Source organism: Cygnus atratus, chromosome 5, assembly GCF_013377495.2.
Source record: "Cygnus atratus isolate AKBS03 ecotype Queensland, Australia chromosome 5, CAtr_DNAZoo_HiC_assembly, whole genome shotgun sequence".
Taxonomy (NCBI): domain Eukaryota; kingdom Metazoa; phylum Chordata; class Aves; order Anseriformes; family Anatidae; genus Cygnus; species Cygnus atratus.
Genome location: NC_066366.1, coordinates 56,959,875 through 56,982,242, shown reverse-complemented (window position 1 = coordinate 56,982,242; position 22,368 = coordinate 56,959,875). Strand labels below are relative to the sequence as shown.

The 22,368-nt window shown below is 43.4% G+C and overlaps 2 long non-coding RNA genes across 3 annotated transcripts in view; one reads left to right on the top strand and one right to left on the bottom strand.

Moving 5' to 3' along the window:
- Window positions 1-18,079, top strand: part of LOC118250228 (uncharacterized) — a 35,777-nt gene extending 17,698 nt beyond the window's left edge. For both annotated transcript variants that reach the window (XR_004779369.2, XR_004779370.2), the window contains 3 exons: window positions 12,771-12,889; window positions 14,287-14,358; window positions 17,935-18,079. This is a non-coding gene — a long non-coding RNA (uncharacterized LOC118250228). The remainder of the gene's footprint in view (window positions 1-12,770; window positions 12,890-14,286; window positions 14,359-17,934) is intronic.
- A 360-nt stretch (window positions 18,080-18,439) lies between these two features.
- Window positions 18,440-20,956, bottom strand: LOC118250229 (uncharacterized). Its single transcript, XR_004779371.1, has 3 exons — window positions 20,393-20,956; window positions 18,877-18,924; window positions 18,440-18,560 (listed from the first exon to the last, which is right to left on the bottom strand). It is a non-coding gene; the product is annotated as an uncharacterized LOC118250229 (long non-coding RNA).
- Between the last annotated feature and the right edge of the window lie 1,412 nt (window positions 20,957-22,368).

Below are 22,368 nucleotides of genomic sequence, written 5' to 3'. Positions count from 1 at the left end.
TGGGGACAAAATTCCTGTTATTTGTTTGGTGTGTAAGTCTCGTGATTTTGTCTGGCATAAAACAGGGTTTGGGATTTACCCTGTAATTCCTGCATTAGTTCTGTAGTTTCTTTCTGAAGTATCACTTGTATTAAATAAATAAATAAATAAAAAATCCTGTCTTTATGTAAAGAATCAGTCTGCAAAAAGCTTCAAGCATGGACTATAAGTTTATATTTAGACACTTCAATGTATACAACTAGTAGAGCAGAGCCTCACTATTCAAAACTTCACCAATATAAATGACTGATCTAACTAAACACTCATTTGCAGCTTCTATTGCTGCTCCTGCCACCATTCCTCCATTCCTCCTGGAAAATTGTTCGAGTTTAGTATATAGACTCTAGAATTATTCTCTTTTTCATTTTGTCCTTTAGGGGAAAAACAAAACAAACAAAACAAAACAAAACAAATTTGCAATAAAGAAGCTCAATAGAATAGCTGAAAAATACCTTCACAGAAAATCATCACCACACTTCAGTAATATGAATTTTCACTCATTTGTGGAGTGATCTAGTCCTGAATTATTGAATTGTGTGGTTCCCCTGTAAATAACTAGGGTGATATTGATGACTGCTTTGTTCATTCACTTTCCCTCCTGGTAAAAATACAAACAAATAATAGCTTTGTATTTTCAGCATTTCTTTTTCTTTCTTTAATTGAAGCATTAAACAAAATTAATTTGCTATTTAATTGATGAACATATTCTTTATATTAAATATTGGATATCTTTTCTGAAAAAGAGTAAGTTACATTTATCTGCACTGGCTTAAAATGACATTTAGCAAGTAAGAATAAAGGTCAATTCTGAGTGACTCAAAACCAACTTTTCAGTAAATAAGCTGTCTTTTCAGAAGATGAGTAATAATATTTTCTCACTGTAAATACGCAGATTTTCAGATGTGTAGGACGTCAGCAGTCATTTCAATAGCAGTGTGGAGTGCTCAGGGTTTTGAAAAAAACATTGCAGAGATCATCTCTAAACACTGGTTTAATTGATCAGCTGTGGCTCAAATTTGACAGTACGGTTCATAATTCCACGAAACTCCCTCCTGGCACAGCAATGTTGAGATACCTTCCAGCTTTGCATTGCTGTTGGTGTCACAGTGTAGATATTTCAAAATATCAGCAAAATCCTTTGTCTTTTTCCTGATTGAGAAATGAGAACGGCAATGCTTCAGGGCAGACACTTCTCCCCATTGCAAGATGGGTCCGGATTTCCTGCAACCACTGTGAAATATCACTCTGTGGGATGGAAGTACCTGAGGCACCTATAGCAGTTAGAATTTTGGCTAAAAGATCAACCAGTATGTTTTCAACAGCAGGTGGCAGCTCTCCCTTGTGTCTCTTGCATACATGCAACAATATTGATGCTCCTCCTGTGCAAGGGAAGTAATTCATCCTCTCTACACACTATGTTAAAGAGGTATTGGAGCACCTGCTTTATGTGCTGACCACAGAAAAGCCATTTCACAGGACCCCTCCACTGTCTGTCTGTAGAAAGGCCTACCTACAAAAAAGTCAACATCCTTTGCCAGGAGATGTAAGATATACTTTAGGTCCTTCTCCTCTTCCTGCAGGTGTGGAAGGTAGAGGAGGTGTAATCCATCTCTCAAAAATACTAATCGTGCAAGAGATGGGAGTGCCCTGGGTTCAATGGCTGTCCTTAGCAATTCTGTCCAGCCCAGAAGTGTTGTTTTGAAACCAAGTCCACGTTTACTTCTGTGGCTAGTCTGAAAACCAGTGTGAAATCACTCTCGTTTTCAGAGTGATTTTAAAAGCCCAAACTAAATGTCTTTTGGGGAAAGGCAGTGAAGTGCCATTTCACTCTGGCAGTTCATGGAAACACCATCTTCCAAAGCCGTATGTGGGCCGCACTACTTGAAGAACCTCCGGCATGTTACCTAACACATGTACCAAAAGGAGACTCGAACTTTTCAGAGCTCCTGCAAGATCCTGAGGTGGTTCCTGTGCTATATATAAAGGGCCAAGTGCTATAGGCACCTTCCTATTTGCCAGCATCTGCCAGCCTTCAACTCTTTGCCACCACTCCATCATCCAGTGACACTTCTAGATTGAAATCCTTTCCTGTCTTCAGCTGCTTTCCCTTCTGTTGTCAATCCCACTTGCTGAACCCCTCATTTCTTTTATCATATCTTTTTATTTTTTTTTCTACTCCCCGTTTGCCAACTGTTCTCTCGTCTGCCTTTAGCCTCCTTAAAACTCAGGATGTTGCAACTTGGGACCCTAAGGAAGAGGTAGCACTCATTAATTCATGCTATATGGGGCAAAATGTCTCCTGAGTAGCAGAATAATTTGGTGGCAGAAGCAGGAGGTTGCTACCCTCATGCCTGCTGTTGGTATGGCAAGCAACAGTCCGTAGATTTCAGGAAGGCGGTCTTGAGGTCCCATTGCACTTCACCGAGAGCATGGCAGGCACGCACCTTGTAAGCAAGCACAACATGTCAGCAGCTGCTCACATGGGCTTTGTCACCCTGGTGGAAAACCAGGAGAAATGTCAGTGCTTTGGCACTGCTCCAGGGCTGCTATTCCTGGATCCTACAGAAGACCCCTTTGAGGTCGTACTATGAGATAGCTTTTTGGCCTCCTCCCCACCACGACTGGCAGTGGCACCCTCTGTGTGCCTGCTCCTGTTTCCATCACAGTAAGGGTGCTGCTCTTCTGTACTTGTTTCTTGGTGAGGGGGGACACAAGGCTTCTAACGAAATTACAGCTTTGAGCTCAGCTCTGCAGGGAAGTGACAAATATCACCAGGCAGCTCGGGAGGGCTGGCACACCATTAAAAGCAGTCCCCTATGAGCTGCGGGGGAAATCATTCACCCAGCAGCTATGTGAAACCATCAGGAGCCATCACAAACTGCCTGCCCCATCCTGACCTAGTATGGATGGCTTTGCCTCCCACCCCTGCGACAAACATTGTCGTCATACAATCATAGAATTGTTTAGATTGGAAAAGACCCTTAAGATCATCCAGTCCAACCATCAGCTAACACTGCAAAGTCCACCACTAAATCATGTCCCTAAGCACCACGTCCACACCTCTCTTAAATACCTCCAGGGAAGGCAACTCTGCCACTTCCCTAGGTGGCCCATTCCAACGCCTAACCACACTTCCTGTGAAGAAATTCTTCCTGATCAAACCTAAACCTTCCCTGGTACAGCCTGAGGCCATTTCCTCACATCCTATCACTCGTAACCCGAGAAAAGAGGCTGACATCCTCCTCTCTGCAAAATCCTTTCGGGTAGTTGTAGAACCCATACAACTTCCAGTTCTCATAAGTACAGCTTGAGGGCTGCCTGACTGCTGGAAAGCAAGGTGCAAAGCGTCTGCTACCAGTCACAGCAGTGCTTCTTCCCCCTCCCCTCCTCATGTTCTGGAAAGTGTGGGATGCCACATAGCCACCACACGGAGTCAGATGTACCACTGGAGGTGCTCCAAAGAGGATGCTGCAGCACCTCAGGACCAGCATGGCACTTTGGAGAGGGAATACAGAGACAGACAGACCATGAAGGCCATGGTGCTATTCAGCGACAAAAGGCTCTGTAGAGGTGGCGTGGCCCCACAACAGTGTTCTTCTTATTTTTCTCTTATTGCTGTTTTCTCCTACTTAAAGCTCCACTCCTTGCCCTGAGTGCAGTCAAAGCAGAAAAACTGGGAGCATAGCTTTTTGTGGTTTCCCTTCTGAACGCAGCTGAATGTGGGCCCCACACTCCCTGGACTTGCTCCTAGAAAAAAGCTACACGTCCCACATCTTCAAAGAGGTGGTTGTTAAATGTATGGCAGCAGTGCGTGGTACCACAACAAAGCTGTGTTCAGTGCTAATAGTTGTCACCGACTTACACCCGCTCCTTGCTCTTTGATAATTTCATGTTAAGCTACAGTTTCGTGTCTCTTTTTCTGCTGATCATTCCAAATTATCATAGACTGCACTGAGCACCTCCATAAATCCAACAGTCTCTGCCACCCACATTTTTCTTTTAGATATCTAGACATTAATTTATTGAAAACACGCCTTGTAATTTTTGCCAGTGCCCTGCACGCAGTGTAAATTGAGTTGTGATTGCTGCGGTTTGCAGCTTGCTAATCCTCTGTTTTAATGCCTGATTAGCTCCCAAATCCATTATTGTTAGTGAGATGTGCGTGTGTGGAGGGCAGGAGGATTTCATCCTCTTGGCTGAGCGTTAAGCTGCTAAAGGTACACCTGACTGGTGCCGTACCAGTGTATTAATTAGCCTGCCTGGAAATTTCATCGCTTCAGTGAGGTTGTTGAAAGGTTGGGCACTCCATTAGGACTGCTGCACTTCAACTTTAAGTCTGAGCACTTGGGACTTAAAAACACTCCAGGAAAAAAATAAAAATAAAACAAACCATTAGCACAAAAATAGTTTTAAAAACTTGAATCCCTCCCTTCAAGCAACGTTTGGAAGAACACCAAATGATTATAATTAGCATTTCTGAAGAAGATGCAAGAGATTACAAGAACCTTGCCTCTTCATTCCCCAGGTGAGCATCGCAAGGGCTCCAAGGCAGCTGGAGCAATGGTCAGCAGTTCACTTTGCAGAGGGCGAAACACCACCACTCCACCTTGCCCCGTGAGACACAGAATGAAAGGAAATTTAAGCTTATCCATCGCCAAAAGAAGGCACTGAGGCTGGTAGATGTCTCCATGTCGCAAACTCTGTGAAGTGAAATTAATCACCCATCAGTACAGATGTAATTTTATTCCTTGGAGCGCATCACTGCAGTATGAATGAAGAATACATGCCATCATTGCTAGAAAATAAAAACATGGAATGAAATGGCAGAAAGGCAGAATTTGTGTGTGTTTTGCATATGTGTGTAAGGAATGACCTGCCCTTCCTGCTGGATGGTGCCACCACCCGGGTAGAGCAATATGACCGTGGTATGGACAGCAGGCAAGGGTTAGCTACCAGGTTAAATAGCTGACGAGTTTTTAAGCTGAAGTAAACTCCCAGCTGAGCTTTCAAGCTCTCGTTATGCCTGCTTTACATCTGGCAGGTGAGAACGTGATCTCTTGGACCTCTCGCTGACCTTTAAGGTCGGACACGTGTGTCTCATAGCTGAGGGAGCCACAAACATGTGCAAGGAGCTCCGGCAGCCCAGGGTACAGATGGCAGCTCGTGGAGCTGCGATAACCCTCGATTGCATTTGGCTGCGAGCGAGCCCGACGAGGCAGGGCAGGCTGTCAGCGCGGGGCTGCAGGAACAAGTCCTCCCCTCCTGCCTTCCCTGCGAGCGCTCCCGGCTCGTCTTCCTTCCCGTCACTGCTAAAAATACCGTGTGTGCCACCCTCAGTCAGATACAGAGTGATTTTTAGAATTCATATGGCATGGGGACTGCTTTAAAGCCTGATTCAACCATCCCCATGAGCCTTGTTTCCAGCTACTCTTTGCAGCGTGCAGTTAATAAGGCAGTCTTCTGCCTTCATTCTGCCTTGATTGCAAAGTGCTAAACTAACTACAGCTCAGTGTATTAGCTTCTGTAAAAAGAAAAACTCAAACCTACAAGGTTAAAGCTGTCTGTCAGGAGCTGGACGGGGAAAGGAGGCTGCTCTCCAGCGGGATGTACGCAGAACCGTAACTGTAAGGTTGGACAATTTACAGAACAGATCAAAAGAGGGCAGGCGAGAGCACACAAGCCCTTCCTCTTGTGTTAACAATGCTATCACAGCTAAAGCTGCAAGAGGGCAGCATATGTTGTGTTTAATGGTTTGTTGGCTCCTCCGCTGAGGTCACATTTCTGAGAGCAAAACAAATCAGCCATAAAATCAGGGAACCTCTGCTGCCACAACTGGGTCTGGCCTGGGACTTCGAAGCCTGGATCTAGATCCAAACTCTCCCAAAATGCCCAAGTACTTGCGTTTTAAGATTTAGATTGTGTTCATTTCTATTTATAGGGGAAAAAAAATGGAAAACAGAAAAAGAAAGAAAGAAAGAAAAAGACAGCACACATCTATTAGCAGCTGGCCTAGGCTTCTTACGCTATTGTAAATGAGGTTAGCAGTGCTCTATGGAGTATTACCATAAGGTTGCAATTAGCAATGAGAATTATGCCACACACATTTTACATTAAAGAAAACAGTAGTAGTAAAAGGCCAATGTTCAATTCAGGCAACATCAAAGTATGCACGTCATTTAAATTAATTATACAGCAAAATGTAAGCTTTAGAGGCATAAACACACCAAAAATTTATTTTTTAAAAAACTCTTATTGAGAAGTTTGGCCACACTTTATATTAATTTTCCATTTTTGAATATTTTATAAACAGGCACCAATTTACTACTAGCTTGAATACAGACACAATTTACTTGGATATGAACATGTCAAGGAAAGACATTTTGCTAACTAAAACTGTCTTTAAAAACAAATTTACTGAGCTATTACATTTTATAAAATACTTAACCATGTACTAGCCATCTAAATATTCACCAGTTGCTTTCTACTTATAAGCTATTAATGCTTTATATGCTGTTTATGAGCAGAAACTTGCAGAATGAGGTGATTTGAAAGCTTCTGGGAGCCTTACATTTTTTAACTTACAGCTAACACCTGGGTGTTTTTCTCCCTACGGTCAGCGAGACTGGGCCATTAGCTGTAACTGGAAAAAAGACTGGGTCCTCTCTTCTGAAATAATGACACCAAGGTTTCTATATTTAATTTTTTTAATATGGAAAGGCTGGTAGGCAAAAATACTCCGAATAAAGAGAGGACTGAACTGAGTTTAGTGGGGTAACTTTAGTATTTCAGATCTTTGCCTTGTTTAATTTTAATGCATTAATTTTGCATTTGAACACAGCATCTTTCAGCATAGATATATTGGACTATATTTAGTGCCAGTTAATGCAGCCTGTGCTAAGTAAGTAAGGGCCATGGATGCATTTGACAGCATCTTTATGAGGGATATTAACTGCACAAAGCAGATTCTTGCAGAACATCCCAAACGGAGACTTAGAATCAATGACATCAGGGGGTAAAAATGCCACATGGTCAGCACATCTGGATCAGCACATCATGACAGCATTTGCTGCAAGGGACCCTTTTGAGCCATGGTCAGACTCAAGCTGCCATTTTCCAGGCAGAAGCCTTGGGCAGGACAGCAGTATAATTTTCCTGGGTCTGAGCCTGCTGGTGTAATGGGGTGCATGTTGTATCCTACTTCCCCAGTGGGGCAAATCATGCCCAGAAGTTCTCACTTCAGAACTGCTGAAGGGCTGTTAGTGAAGTGTGAAGAGAAAAGCAGCAAAGTAGAGCCTGTAACATGGAAACAAGCATCTGAGGTTTGTTCTACAGGTTGAAAATGATCTTCAGACACAGTGCTGGCAAGGGAAATGTCAGCTTAGCCAGAGTGAATGCAGTGAGAGCCTCTGCTCTAGGCACTGCTACTCCGGCAGCTCTTGGTCTGCACTGTGGTATTGCTGTGAATGCCTTGTCCCACAGCCATGGGAGCTGATGGCCAGGCTGGCTGCTGCTCCACAGCAATGTTCTTGCAGCAGGGGTGAGGGACAGGCCCTCCTGACACCACACTTTCCAACCAAACAGCTGGTGAGGCTCCAGCTGTGCGCCCTGTAAGTCTCCAGATGTTTGCTGGTGAAGACAACATTTGAGCTGCCTACTGTAGATAGTGGTCATGTGTGATCAGAAGTGGAAGCTGAGGTCCATGTTCAGCTGGCAGTGGAGATGAGAGGCTAACCATCTGAGCCACATGCCACAATGTGCCACAAAGCCATTCCTCCATCCTGATAGACAGACCAAGGTTTTGGGTTGGTACCTGGGCATCCTGCTTTGTTCAATTTAAGTGTGCATCTTTGATTTAGCCCCCATGCCAGGGATCTGGCTAACTTAGCAGCATGGGAGCCGTGGGCCTGGAGAAGTGCTGGGCTTCCTCTGCTTCGAAGCATCATGTGGCTGCTGGCTGATCACCCCTTGTGCAGGGAGCTGCAATCTGCTGCCCAGGTTTCCTCTAGCTGTGTGTGAGGATGCCATGTGTCTTGAATATGCCCTGTGTCCCTCGTCTTGGTACACTACGGGTGCCACTGCTCGTGTTCTTCCCTTTCTCACCCCTGAGCATGAGGAAAAAATATGATTACCCATCACTTGGTTCAGCCAAGGGACTACATGGATGATTTACACCTCATTCACCAGACAGCCACACCAGCAGTCTGCAATTCAGAGCGCTCTTTATGTAAGAGAGCTGTCTGTCTGTTCTATCTCGGTTTTGCTGTTATTTTTACCCTTTTCTTTTGCTACATCTCCAAAAAATCTGCGGGGCCTTAGCTAATTTGGCTTCATTTACAGCAAGGATTTCAACATTCAACCAGCCAGACCAAATTACTGATTTCAGATGTCTGATCTATAGCATAGGATAGAGTCTTGGAGCAATTAAAACTAGCAGAACTGGTGTGTGTGCAGAAGTGCGGATTGGCTCCAGCACCATACCCCTTTCCATCTTTATGCCTTTTCCAAGAAATTAAAAGACTTTTTTTTTCAATAAGATGTGGAGTTCTAACTTTACAACAGTAAAAAAGAAAAAAGTCTATAGACCATTTTGCTGACTATACCCCAAAGTCCTTGACACTCTAAGTAACAAGGCTCAGCAAGAAATATGAGGACCGTGTGTCTGAATGGAGCATGCATCTTGCATGAGGAAAAACCTGGGGATATGATTTTCCTAAGTTTTCTTCATGTCACCTTCTTAGCTGTTGTATACTTAGAACCACTAGGAATAAAACCATATGATGTGTAACTGGCAAATGCTATTGTAATTTAAAACAGTTTTGGCCGTCAATGGATCTTATTGCAAAACATCAATTTTTTTAGAGCTATTCCATGAGCAAGGGGACCTTCATGGCTAAAGGAGCCACCTCCCATCAGCTGAGCCCTGGTTGCTCATCCCGTATGCATTTGCTGCTGTGTTAACACGTGTGTTTTGGTCCTTGGGTGAAGCAGATGGAAAGCAAACAGGGGAAACTGCTACCACGGTTGTGGCACCTTAATAGTATTTGATGTTTATCCACACCTCTCTCATAAGTATGAGTTACCAAGGCTGGTCGGCCTATCCCAGATGCAAGAGCAGGTTTGTTTTATCCTACAGAGCTCTTCCCTAAGGCCTCAGCTGCTGGTACAGAGGAATAAGCTTGTCTGTGTGTTTCACTAACAATTATTCCTGCATTTGCCCAGTTTTTCTACCAACTTTATCAGAATTCTATAATAACCAAGCTCAGGAAATCCATACTAAAAGATCCTTATCTCCTCTTAAATAGCAATTTACCCTAACACCATATATGAAATAATTATATGATATGATAAATTCATGCCAAGCTTTGGTTGTTCCAATTGACCCAACAGCTTTCTTCAATTAATGACAACCATTTTTCCATAATATAAAAATGAATCAAGTCATTTTACGGACTTGCAGGCTGAGCTTTTGAATGATTTCATCCAGAATTTTATATTTCGGAGGTGGATTCATAGTGCAAAAAGAGTAGATGTATATGCAGCAGTTTAAATAATCAGATTAAATGATTCATGGTGTATATATAAAGTTGCAAAACAGTCATCTTAAGGAAAACACATGCTTGATGAACACTTAATGCTTATTTTCCCATTATTTGAGTAACTTTGAGAGTCATTTTTCATGTATACAGAGTGTTAAGTAAGAAATATGACAATATTTTACCTTAGGGGGACTGTGTTCTTATCTTTCGACTTGCAAGAGGCATGAGGTGAAATGTCCAAGCTGTTCTAGCTGTCATAGCTATATAATACGACTTTGAAGTATGTTAATATTCTTTCTGAGCTGTTCCACTGCTCTCCAGTGAAACCCTCCCATTACAAGTTGTCTTCAAATAACAGAAACAGCTCAAAGAGCCATTAATCTTCAGGGCCATGTGATGCTGCCTTAGACATGTTGCAAAAGTGGACAAGAAAAGATGAGAAGTTAAAACTAACAGATGTGGTTAAAGTGTGGAAATTCATGCGTCTTGGATTCCGTGGATTTACTTTAATCAGTTCTGTGACCTGTTTGGTTAAGCTGTTGTAAATCCTAGTGTAGGCACTATGAGGGATACTTAGTAAGGCTAATACAAGGAAGATTCTTCTCCCTAGGCTCTTTCCACAATCACAGGAAAGAGAAAAAAGCTTTTCCAGGAGAACAGCTGGGGCTGTGAATCCACTGAACTGACCTCATGAAAAGATGCTGAAAGAGCAGTGTCCCTTCCTCCAGCCCTTCTGCTCCCCACAGCCAGCTCTGGTTCTCACTGGGCTTCCCGTCAGCCCCATCAGCTCTCTAACACTGCAGAAAAGGATGCTGTTATTTTCCATCGGGTTAGTTGCTGTCAGGCTGGTGGCTGAATTGGCACACAGGGTGATCTGACCTGAAGAGCAAGGGCTCCCCCTGCAAGGCAGTGAGCAGTGCTTCGAGCCGCTGAGCATACTGTGAGAGCTCTGCGCCTTACAGCACTTCACCACTGCTGTACATTCAGTATATATATACGTACATATATGTACCTGTACATACACAGACTTATATTAAATACGCAAATATTCATATTTAAACACTTACATAGAAGGATACGTCCCCCAACATTTGCTGAAGAAGGGGTTACATCAATCTATAAAAACTATTTTGAGGAATAGTTTGTTTAAAAAAAAAAACTGTTGCTATGGCTGCAGTGGCTTTTGTGTACAGTTATTTAAAAGCGGGCTTATGCAGAATGAAGTGACAGACTGATGTGTATCTTCATGTGGCCAAACTGACACTGGCTGTTGGTTCAGCTCTGCTCCCTGTTTTTGACAAAGGATGGCATCTCTCTGGCTCCTGGCTTAGCGAGTCCAGAGCTCTCTACTCATAGCCATTTCAGGCAGCTGTGACTCAAGCAACCACTCAGACTGTTTGCTGGCCTGAAAAAGGGGGCATATGTGTGTCATTTCCTCCTGTAGGCACACAACACATCATTTTCCCTTCTCTTCATTTTTTTTTAAATAATTTTTGTGTGATAGCAAATTGTTTAGGACTTACCATACTGTGCAAACTGCATACCAAGACCAAGACTACTGAGAATGAGAAGGTTGAAAGATCTTTGTTCTTTTAATGGGTCTTCTTTTGGACTATTTAAACATCTAAGAGGCACCTGACATGAAAAGTAACTTTAAAAATGTTGCCCTCAGATTACAGAAGGAAAAAGCAGTCAGTGAGACTATAAAGCAAGTCAAGAAACTGAACTTGAGAGGCCCAGGAAGGAAATGTGGTGTGAAGCCTGAGGCTGGAAGGGGTCTCAGGAGAAGTGATTTTAAGGCAGAGCAAGTAAGTGCTTGGCAGACACAAAAGGAATACTTGTTCATGTCTGTGGGATAGTCCGGCTTCCCAGAAATAAGTGTTTCAATGGTCTGATTCTGGAGAATATTTTTCACATTGTTGTTTACTGTCTTCCAGGAAATCAAATCAGTTAGTGGCTTAATCACAGATTTGAACGGTATGACCCATATCTGATGGGCCAAAACAGTGTTTCCAATGCTCTGTTGATGGCTCTGTTGCTTTCCATTTTAGTTTAGTTTAGCTTACAAAAGCATATGTGAGATAGTACAACAATGAGAAAAGAAAGGGAAAGAAGAGAAGACATTCAGACTTTAAAGAACTTGACGCAATTGATAAAACCTTGAATGTAACTACTGAAATGAGTATCATTCCTTTCTTCCTCCAATCTTGAAAACGTTTGTGAATAGTCTGGCATTTTTCACTTGCCCAAAGAGTCCAAGTCCAAGAACTGTGCCAGCAGTGCCCTGCACATGGTGCATATCCCTGTGGGCCATTAGCAGAAGTCTGCACAAGTGCTCATTTGTAGGTCAGAGTCCAAGTTTTACCCATAGAAAGGCTAAGTGTAGTTTCAAGGATCACACTCTGCATAGGATGCCAGAAAGTTTAATCCTTTTGGAGGAGGGACACTAAATAAGAAGTCATTCCCAAGCCACCCATCTTTGGGGGTCAGTAGTGATCTGTATAGGTCCTCAGGAGCTTATGAATGCAAACTTTGAGTGCAGCAAACAGATCCAAATCCCATGAGATCCTCTCTGCTATTTCAGATCCACTCTGCCAAAGAAGTCTGCCAAAAGTCGATTTGAAGTTGTTATCATAGCCATTTCTTTATAATGCAGTCATTAATTATCCGCCATGTTGTTTAGAAAACAGTACTAGTGATTTTCAGACTCGGCCATTCCCAGCTGATGTCTGTGCTCCAGAGGTGTATTGACCAAGGCCCTGATGCCCCAAAATCTCCTCATAGGCAGACTCCTGCTCAGGCGACAGCTCTCTGGAGGTGCAGACTCCCCACTGAGCCACCACAATGGATCACGGCCCAAAGGTTTTTCTTCCAGGACCTGCAGAGGAGAAAAGTGCTAAAGCCGGGCAGAGGGGAATGTCAAAAGAGCTGTTCTCTGCCTGCAGAACCGGCAGAAAAAGGGCAATCTGGATTTTATGAATGAAATGCTTGGATGTAAGTTGTATGGTGCACCCATAGTGTGTACATATACCACTATATTCATGCTATGGTATGTTCAAGTGCTGATACTGAAATATTTGCATTAGCTGAATGTGTTAATTATTTTTTAGAGTTGCTCATCTTCATAATTACAATAAATAATAGTTTTTCTCATTCAAAAATTGCATAATGTCTGCTGATTCTCTTCACTTTCAGCCGTGACATTATCTGTTGGATTCATCTGTTTCTTCCTCTGAAATGTACCTCAGCAGGATTTCAAGTAGCAACGACTTGTTCAAACCACCCACTTTTTGGCAATGGAGGTAGAACCACAGGTATGAAAATCTTCCCTAGCAAACCCTATTTAAAGAGATAAAGACAGAGGGATCATACAGATGGCACTTAGTTGGAGAGAGTTCAGACAGGTTTTGTTAGAAAGTACCTTTCTGTCCATGAGGGAGATACTGCCTGTCATCGAAGGCTTTATAACCTGATACAGCAATTACCTTTGTGTGGGCGATAGTCTGTGCTCATAGCTGGGCCAGCATTGGTATACTTGTAATGAACCATCAGGTGTAAATACTAAAATGAAATTCAATGCTTCCCCAAGAGGAAGTGCAGCAGAAACAAAACATCTCTCAAGGTGCGTTGGTACACTGTAAAGTAAACCCAGCACCTCCCTAAATAGAATTACGGACCTCTGTAGTTTAAGATAAAAGCTTATTGTCTGTGAGCAAATAGGCTGAGGCCAGGATCTGAGCATTGTCCATGGTCATCCTCGTCACCAAGCTGCTGGTGGGCACCATGGCATGGTTTTCTCCCCACATTCGGGGTTAGGGAGGCCAAGGATCCCTCCTATAGGGAAGGTGGTCAGACACCAAGTAACTCTGGCTGTGACAACCCTCCCTCAGCAGACAAGGTCCTGAGTAAACATTAAAGGTCCTTCACTTCCTGACCTTAACGCTCCTCTGACTTCTGGCCAGCATGCTCTGGGCCTGCAGATCTACAAACCTGGCACTCCTCGTGTGCATCTCACGGGGCAGATAAAGGAGCACACAGAGGAGGCTCCAAGAGAAAGGGGCTCCCACCACATACAGGCTGCTGCTGCCTGAGGCAGGAAACCCAGGGCTGTGCTCCCACAAGCGACAATCCCATCAGTAGAGCACTCACTGGGATTGCAGGAAGGCCAGGTTCATTGCTCACTTATGTCACACATTCCCTAGGATACAACACTAACCTCTGGGTCTCGAAGAGAAGGCCTTTCTCAGCTTTCACTTCAGAGGAATTCAAGATAAATTTTGTCAGAAAGAGAGCAAAAACAAATGTTAAGATCGAGGCAATCACTTGAGGATCATAAGTACTTTAGTATAACCTTTCTTCCTGGAACTTATGTAGATGATTTTCACATGTAGTGTGCAGATAGCCCCAGAAAAACAGAGGTTGAAGGCCTGAGAGATTGTCCCAGGCACTACACAGAGACTGACACTGGATGTCCCATGTCTTAAATGCTCTCTCCTTATGGAAGACTTTGCCTGCAAAGCCTTCTTCAGTACAATGCTTTTGCTCATGTTTTGAGAGAAAAGAGTAGATTTCGCACTTAGAAAAGTGCTGAGCTCCCTTTCTTGATGGGGTGCAGGATATGGATCCCAATGGGATGAGATGCAAGTTTTGGGATCCTCATCACTGCACATGGGTGAGATTTATACAACAATTCTTTCTGCTTTTTCCCCAGCAACCTGGTGACCCTGGATCACATGTTGAGGGCCTACTCCCCACATAAGGAGCCTAAGGAGCACCAGTGATGGTCAGTTTCTCTGTGAGAACATTAGCACATTGCTATGTGATGGAGAGACACTCCACTGGACTTCAGTGGCCTTCCACTGGACTCTCTCCAGTATGTCCAGGCCTTTCTTATACTGGGGTGGGGGCACAGAAGTGGACACAACATGGCTTCACCAGTGCTGAGTACAGCAGAAGGGTACCTCTCTTGGCTTGCTGGCAATACTTTACCTCATGCAGCCAAGAATACCATTAGCCTTCTTGGCAGTAATGGCACATTGCTGACTCACGTTCCAGCTGGTGTCCACCAGGACCTCTAGGTCCTTCTCTGCAAAGTTGCTTTCCAGATGGGTGGCCCCCAGCATGTACTGATGGTGTAACGTACACATACATGCCTGGACTGACAAATACAAACCATGTTCTGGCTTATCTTTCAAGTACATGTTGCAATACCATAACATTTAAACAGTGACATTACAGTATTCTTAGCAGACTGTATTATACAAGAATCAATACTCATGTTAATAAGTAATAGCTAAAACCTCTACAGACTGGTTTTCCAAGAATATCAAAGACTTGGCAAGCAAGGAGCTAATTCATGCTCTTATATAGTCATTTTGACTTCAGTGGAAATGTTTATGTAGAAAAGGAATAGGAACATTCGGTGACTTCATACCAATGAAAGCAGAAAAGGTGAGTGAATCTCATGTAGCTTCTTTTCAGAAAAGACCTGGCATTCCCTGCTTGGCTGGATGCAATACGGGCGGTCCATGTTTATTCTCTTTAACTTCTGTTAGACAAAGGCTCCTCTTCAGGTCTACCTTTCAGTGCTTTTGATATTCTGCTGTAAGTTAAGAGGAATCAAGGGCTATTCAAGATCCTTCTTTTCACATTTGACAGTGTGCTGCAGTAATCGAAAGGAGGAACTATACTACCACAGAAAGAAGTCCCTGCATGGAGGCACAGTTAATGAAAGCGCTCCACTTCTACTAGTGCATGACACTGTCTCCTTTTCTCTTACCAGTGTATGTAACTCTCATCTCCAGAGGGATTTTATTTATTTATTTATTTATTTTTGCTATTGTAGCATCAGAATAGAGGGTCTAGGGACTGGAAGGCAAATGAAATAAGCAAGCCATGACACATAAATGAGGCATTTGTGAAGGTGAAAGAATGACCATGTTTCCTGGATCCCCAAATATTTTTGAGGATAGTCAGTCCTCAAATCTGGGCCAGCCAATATTATTTCATAGGCAGGTTTCTGAGCAAATGACTAGGCACGGCTACACAAAGTTGAACGTGAGTCAGCAATGTGCTCTTGCTGCTAAGAAGGCTAATGGTATCCTTGGCTGCATGAGGCTAAGTTTTGCCAGCAGGTCAAGAGAGGTGATGCTTCCCCTCTGCTGAGCACTGGGGGGGGTGATACCTGGAGTGTTGTGTCCAGTTCTGGGTCCCTCAGTACAAGAGAGACATGGACATACTGGAAGTAGTCCGATGTAAGGCCACCAAGATGCTGAAGGGACTGGAGAACCTCTCCTATGAGGCTGAAGATATGCAGTAAAATCCCCCTCAGCCTTCTCTCTTCAGGGCTGTACAAGCCTAGTTCCCCCAGTCCCTCCTTGTATACCACATGCTCCAGACCCCTACCTTTCCTATCTGCTACATCCTGTCTCCTCTCAAAACTTTTTGAATTGAGAATAAACCAGTGCTAATGGGAGGGATGGTGAACCACCATTGGATTCCTGTCCTACTACAATGAGGAGCAACTGCCTGAGGTTGTTGGGGTGGTGTCAGGGCTATATGGGCTCCAAAACATCCTTAAACCATTAATCCTTAAAATGTGGTAGTCTCTGGATCAAAAGTGCTCATGGGTGTTGCTGCCAAGGTAGTTCTAAATTTCTGTTCGTTGCAGTTATTGCTACAGGAACATTGCTGGCATAACATTTTCTCCTGGAGTCTTCCTAGAACACCTGCTTCATTCACCATGTGTGCAGGCGTAAGCCGGGACAGATGTTTGGGGAAAGAGCTGAAACCCCAAAGCTCACAAGGCTGACGTCCTTTTATCAGAAAAGAGGCCACCCAAGTTCCTGATTTAAGGAGGGAGGCAGGAGGAATCTTTGAAAAAGAAGAAACTTCCTTAACGTGTTTAAGAAAAGCTTTTCCAGAGACAATATTAAAAATACGTTGGTGGGGTGAGAGAGAAAGAATTCTTATTTATGTATAAAGTTACACACAGAGACAATGTCCAAAATCACTGAAAAAAAGAGTCTGTATGTCTCTGATTTCCTGAGTAACAATAGCATGTGTTTAGTATTATGGCTAATCCCTTTTAGGAGCCAAAGTTAACATCTTCCAAAGTATAAAGTTTTATTTTGTTTTGCTTTGTTTTTTAAAGCTGAGTTAAATTCTAGTGCTTCAAACCTGCTTAAATGTAGGGGAACAACAACAACAACAACAACAACAAACCACCACCACCACCACCACCAAAACAAAAACAAAAACAAAACTCTGGAAAGTCTTTATTTAGCTTTCTGTAATCAAAACAATTATGCAATTGGATAAGTAATCAGGCCAGTTCAGGTTGGTGAAATTTTGCATGGATGAGCAGAACAAATTATCTTTTCTGTGAACCTGGAGAAAATAGCAATATAAAAACCACAGTGCCTTTTTTTTTTAATTATTTTTTCCCCTATTAAGAAAGGATAGCCACATAGATCCAGTCTAAAGGGGTCTTGGGGTAGCTTAAGGAGATAAGCATGAAGACTTCGCAGGATGAAATACCATGCATATCCCACCGTGCAGGGCTGTCATGGGACAGTTGGAGACAATGACAGGTGGCCAGAGGGGGCATCTTTGAGGGTTTGTACAGTTCCCACATCCCAGCATATGTTTCAGTTGCTGAGACTGTTGTCTGTGTTTTTTCTGTGCTCAGTGTGTTGTAGTGAGCAAGCTCTGGAGTTTGCAAGTTGTAAGAAGGATACAGGAGCAGCCCATGACTCCCAATCCTCTCATTTCGAGCAGCATGGCTGTGAGCTCAACAAGACAGCAAAGCACATATGTATTTCCCAGGTGGCTTAAGTCATTTGTCTTTAACTCAAACCTCCTTTTGGGTGTGGAATAAGGAGTTTCATTTTTAACAAGACCTCTTCAAACAAAAGTACTGGGAACTATAAATGAGTATATTTCGTTAGGGGCATTCTGTGCACTTGTAGGAAGGAGCAGCATTAAAAAGAAACTTGTAGAGCTGGTGCGTTACCAGGATTTCTTATGTAGGAAAGGACATAAAGCTAAAGGGACTTTAGTCTCCCCAAAATCAGTTCTCATGCATCCTCTCCCTTTTGATGGCCTTGTACACCGACCTGTCTGATGGTGACAGTGTCCTTCCTGCAGTGCCAAACCGCCAGAGGAGGTGTGTGAAACAAATTGCAGCATCGGTGTGCAGAGACCCAGTCCCCATGGTCAGCCATGGTCTTCAGTTCATGGCTAACAGGGAGTGGGGTTCCTCTTTTAGATATGAATTCCCAAAGACAGCATAGTATTTCTATTTGTTGTTGACACCGGATTTTTCTTTAATGATTTTCTTGTCTTAAATGACTTAAAGGCAGTGGTTGGGACTCAGCGCAGCACTTTATAATGCCTGGAGAAGAGGACTGCTGACATCAGATCCGTGATCCCCTTCAGGAGTCAGCTCTGGCAGGACAAGAAAAGAACAAAGCTGGAGAAGTTTCTGCACTTCATCCCTTCCTCATCCAAGGACAGTTAATTCCGTATGGTTTAAAGCAGAGAAAATGAATATGAAATCAAAAAGGGCCCTTAGTTAAAACCTGAGGAATTCAGTATGGACCCGGTGCCATCCATCCAAGCTCAATTTCCTGCAATTTGTTTCATCTCACCAAAATACTGCACAACAAATCACCTTCTCAAATAGCACAGGGAGATAATCTGTAATTCCACAGCACAGCGTTGGCAAGCAAAATGTTAGCACGTGAAGAGCAATCCTAGCAGTAAGAGGATGACTTCTGGTGGTTTTCGTTATGAGCAGAGAGATTTTTTTTTTCCATAAATTTAGCAGAAGGAGCAAGGCACCAAACTGTTTAATTGATTGATCCTGGTAGTTTCCATTTCCAAACATTCAGCAGCTGATAACTGATTTGTACAGCTGCTTTCCTCTGACTGATCCAGTAACTCTTCCAGACTTGTGGGGGGGAACATGACCAGATCCAATATCTATAAAATGTTCAGAGAATCGACATAAGAACCAAGCCAGATCAAACATGAGCATATCCTTTTTCTGTACATAAGGCCAGGAGAGAGTAAATCACAGGAAAAAACATGAATTTTCCATGTTTTTAGAACTGGATGTTTCAGCTAATCTCAATGAGCCAAAGCAAAGACAGAAGAGAAAACATTTTACTACAGATCATTAATACAATGGCACTAGATTTACCTCTGAGAAAAAAAAAAAAAAAAAAAAAAAAAGAAAAAAAAAGACACTTCACTGTGGTATTTGTTTGTCTTCCCAAGCTCGGCTCTTGGGATTTACCTCTTCACATTTTTCTTGGCATTCAGGTCTCTCCACCTCACTCTCTACCTGAAATTGAGGAAGAAAATACTTTTCACAGCTGAAGGCCCATCTGCTCTGTAGGGATGTTTGATTGCACAGTGTTTCGTGCAACGCTAGAGGCTCACTGTCCTCTGTGATTATGATATCATTTACCCTGCCCTTTCCCTGCCAACATTCCCTGGTGTTATGTGCTTACACTTTAGCTACAAGCTGGAGAGGAGAAACTTTCATCATCACGTCCAGGCTGTTCATGAGAGGAACGGGTGCAGGTGTGGGAGCAATTCACATCATCTACTGCCGAGGCTGTCAGACCAAGGCTTTCCAATAGTACGTTGTCAACCCTGTGCTTAGACAGCCTATTATAAATGACTGCAGTGCCAAAATAGACTTTTGCATTTCCCTTCCTTCACTCACCTCTGAGAAAAACCCTGGACAGCAAAACTAACTGGTCCTTGTGGGGCAGTCACCAGTTTCACCTTCACAGTAAAACCCCAAGTGACAAAAGCTGCACTCCTCAGACGAGACTTTGCTCACAACAGTCTATCACACAGCCTGGAAGCAAAGCAAATGAATAAAGGCACTCCCACTCTCAGATGTGTAATTGGCCATCCACTTACCCAGCTCCAGAGGCATGTTGTGCGTGTCCCACACACACAGCAGACCCCCCCCATGGCAATCTGCCCATCGCCATGTCATCAACATGACCACAATTGGTTTCACAAATAAGCTTGTGTTGCAAAACATAGATGCATGCTAAGTCAGAAAGCCCAGCTAGCACAGCCTTCCCTGACACCAAAAAGAAGCAGATTCCTGGGGGAAGAGGTAGGAAACAAGGCAGGTATTGAGTTACCTATCCCCTGCTTATGCCACCCCAGCCTAATTCCCATCAACCAGTGATTTAGGAATTGTGAAATATAGGTAGCATCTGCGCTATCATATTTAGTATCTCTCCCTGGGCTTTTTTTCCTCAAGTTTGTCTAAACCTGTGTAGGCTGTTGGCCTCCACAACATCCTGCAATGATGAGTCACAGTTCGGCTATGCATTGTGTGAACAAGCACTTCCCCTTGTTTATTTTAAAATGAATCTGCTACTTGCTCATTTCACCCAGCACCCTTCAGTTCTCATGTACAACAAATAACGTACAACTCTTCCTCAGCCACCTTCCCCGCACCATGTGTGACTGTAAAACCTTCTTTCATACCCCCTCCGATCATTTCTCATATCCTTACCTTTTATTGCTATTCCACCCCCTGGTACCAAGAATCCCACAAGATCAGTGGTCTCAAATGCAATCTTATATTTTCTGCAGTACTACAGGGGCAGAATAGTCAGGAATCACCCATAAACACCAACTTACTTGGGATTAGATAGAGGCAGATAGATTAGACTGCTATAGCATGAGATACCAGCTTGCTCTGAGTGCTTGCTATAGGCAGCACTGAGTTGAACATAGGATTTATTTGATAGTGCCTTTGTTTTAGGAAGCCACCTCACCTTTTTCCTGCTAAGAAGGACAAGGCCTTGCTTGCTTCATGAGCTTTCTGGCTGGACCTGAAGCTGGACCTGCTCTTCCAGTCTTGCGTTTGCTGAAGATCAGACACTGATGCCTGAATCAATAATAATCCTCACGAAGTGGATCGATCACTTTATGACTCAAAGGGAAAAATACCATGAAGAGATGTAAAAAAAACCCCAAGCACGTCAGTTCAGGATGACCCAACATGCAGGGAGATAAGCTTCATCTTCTGGTAAACTCACCAGCTCTTGCACTTTGTTTTGCTGCAATAAATTTAACATCAACAAAAGTAAGCTCAACAGGCCAATCACCTGAATACTGTGGACAGAACTGTCTCCTAGTAAATCCAAACCCAACTTGAATTTTTCTTGTTGTTGTTCAGTAGTGAATTCTTGGATAAACCAGCCCAAAGTACAGCTTAAAAGAATTTGAAGGAGGTTGTTGATGCCTAGTTATCACTGGAATGGCTCTGCTTTTGTTTGAGTTGCACAAATGTACATTTTTGGGAGTTTAAAAAAATGGAAATGCAATTGAAACCACACATCCCTTTGGGTTGTAACTGGAACATCTTTTGGCTTGGGGGGCTGCTGAAAGAACAGAATGAACCTCAAACAACACCAGAAATTGTTTAGAGTTATAGAAAATTAGCCAATTATCCAACACAAGGAGAGGATTTGCTCATTAGAACAAGCAAATGCTTGCCCTGTTTGTTGACATCTCATGACTGGCTAACAAGCTGCCACGCTCTTAAGAACAGAACAGTTTGACAACAAAATCTGAAAAGAGTATGAGTCATGGCACTGACCCCATTGGACTTGTATAAGCTAAAGGTTATCCCAAAGGAATATGAAGGTACAGAAAAAATGTCTGCCCCCTATGTCCACCATGTATGTGCCCCCACGAGGCAAAACAAAAGTTGGGATATTTTCAGGTTTATTAATATTACAGCCAGGCAGATGAAGGCACATGTATAAGAATATGAAAATATTAAAAAGTTACGAATACTGATAGCTGTAGATGAGCCCTTAAAATGGTGTTAGAGGTCTGGCAGCATAACTGACCCTGATGGCCAATGACAGAAAGACTTCAGGCCTGAAGTTTGATATAGGAATTTGTTCTCCAGAAATGATGGATCGAGGTTACAGTGAGATAACTAACTACAAGGGAATCTGTTACTCATCATAGATATAATCTCTGGGTTGCAGTGTTGCTGCCCCTAATTTGTGCCAGTGCAACGGTGTGCTGAAGGAGTTCTCTGATGCACGACTGGTTGTGTAAACAAAATGTGATGTGTCACACCAGCTATGTCAACACTGAGCTCCTCCTTTATTAGGTCAGATGTTCCCCAGGAGGGAAAGTTGGGAACAAGGTCAGAAGGGCTCCGTGGTGCCCACACAGGTCTCCAGCTCCGAACAACGTGGGTTATGGTGGTGGAGAGCCACTGACCCAGCTACGGCACAGCCTGGGCACAGCCCTCGTCCCAGAGCTCCCGGCCCCGATCTCTGAGGAGCTGTCACCACCACCACACAGCTAACACCCGTAGGTGGTTTTTACCTTAATCAGCAAGCTGCTGCTGAAATCCTCGATAGGGAGGATTTCATCTCAGAGCGAAACAGAGTGACTGGGGTAGAGAGGGGAGCTAGGGGCAGTGCTCAGATGGCTTATTCTATGGGATGGTGAGGCTGTTCTCAGAAACACATTGATTTTTGCACTTCATACTGTCTAGACTTAGTTTTTCTGAGCCTTTCTATGCACTGTCAGCGTGTGGCTCTGGGCAGAGGGAGAGGAACTTCTTTAGTTTTCCAAAAAGCAAGACCAAACTCTGCCCAGTGCTGGGACCTGAGCATATTGGTCACGATCATGCTCCTGGTAGTCAGTGGAGCAGAGCTAAGGCCTGTCAAGCAAGGTATGTCCAACAAAAGCAGGGTGACTGAAATAGTCTCTGCTCTGCACT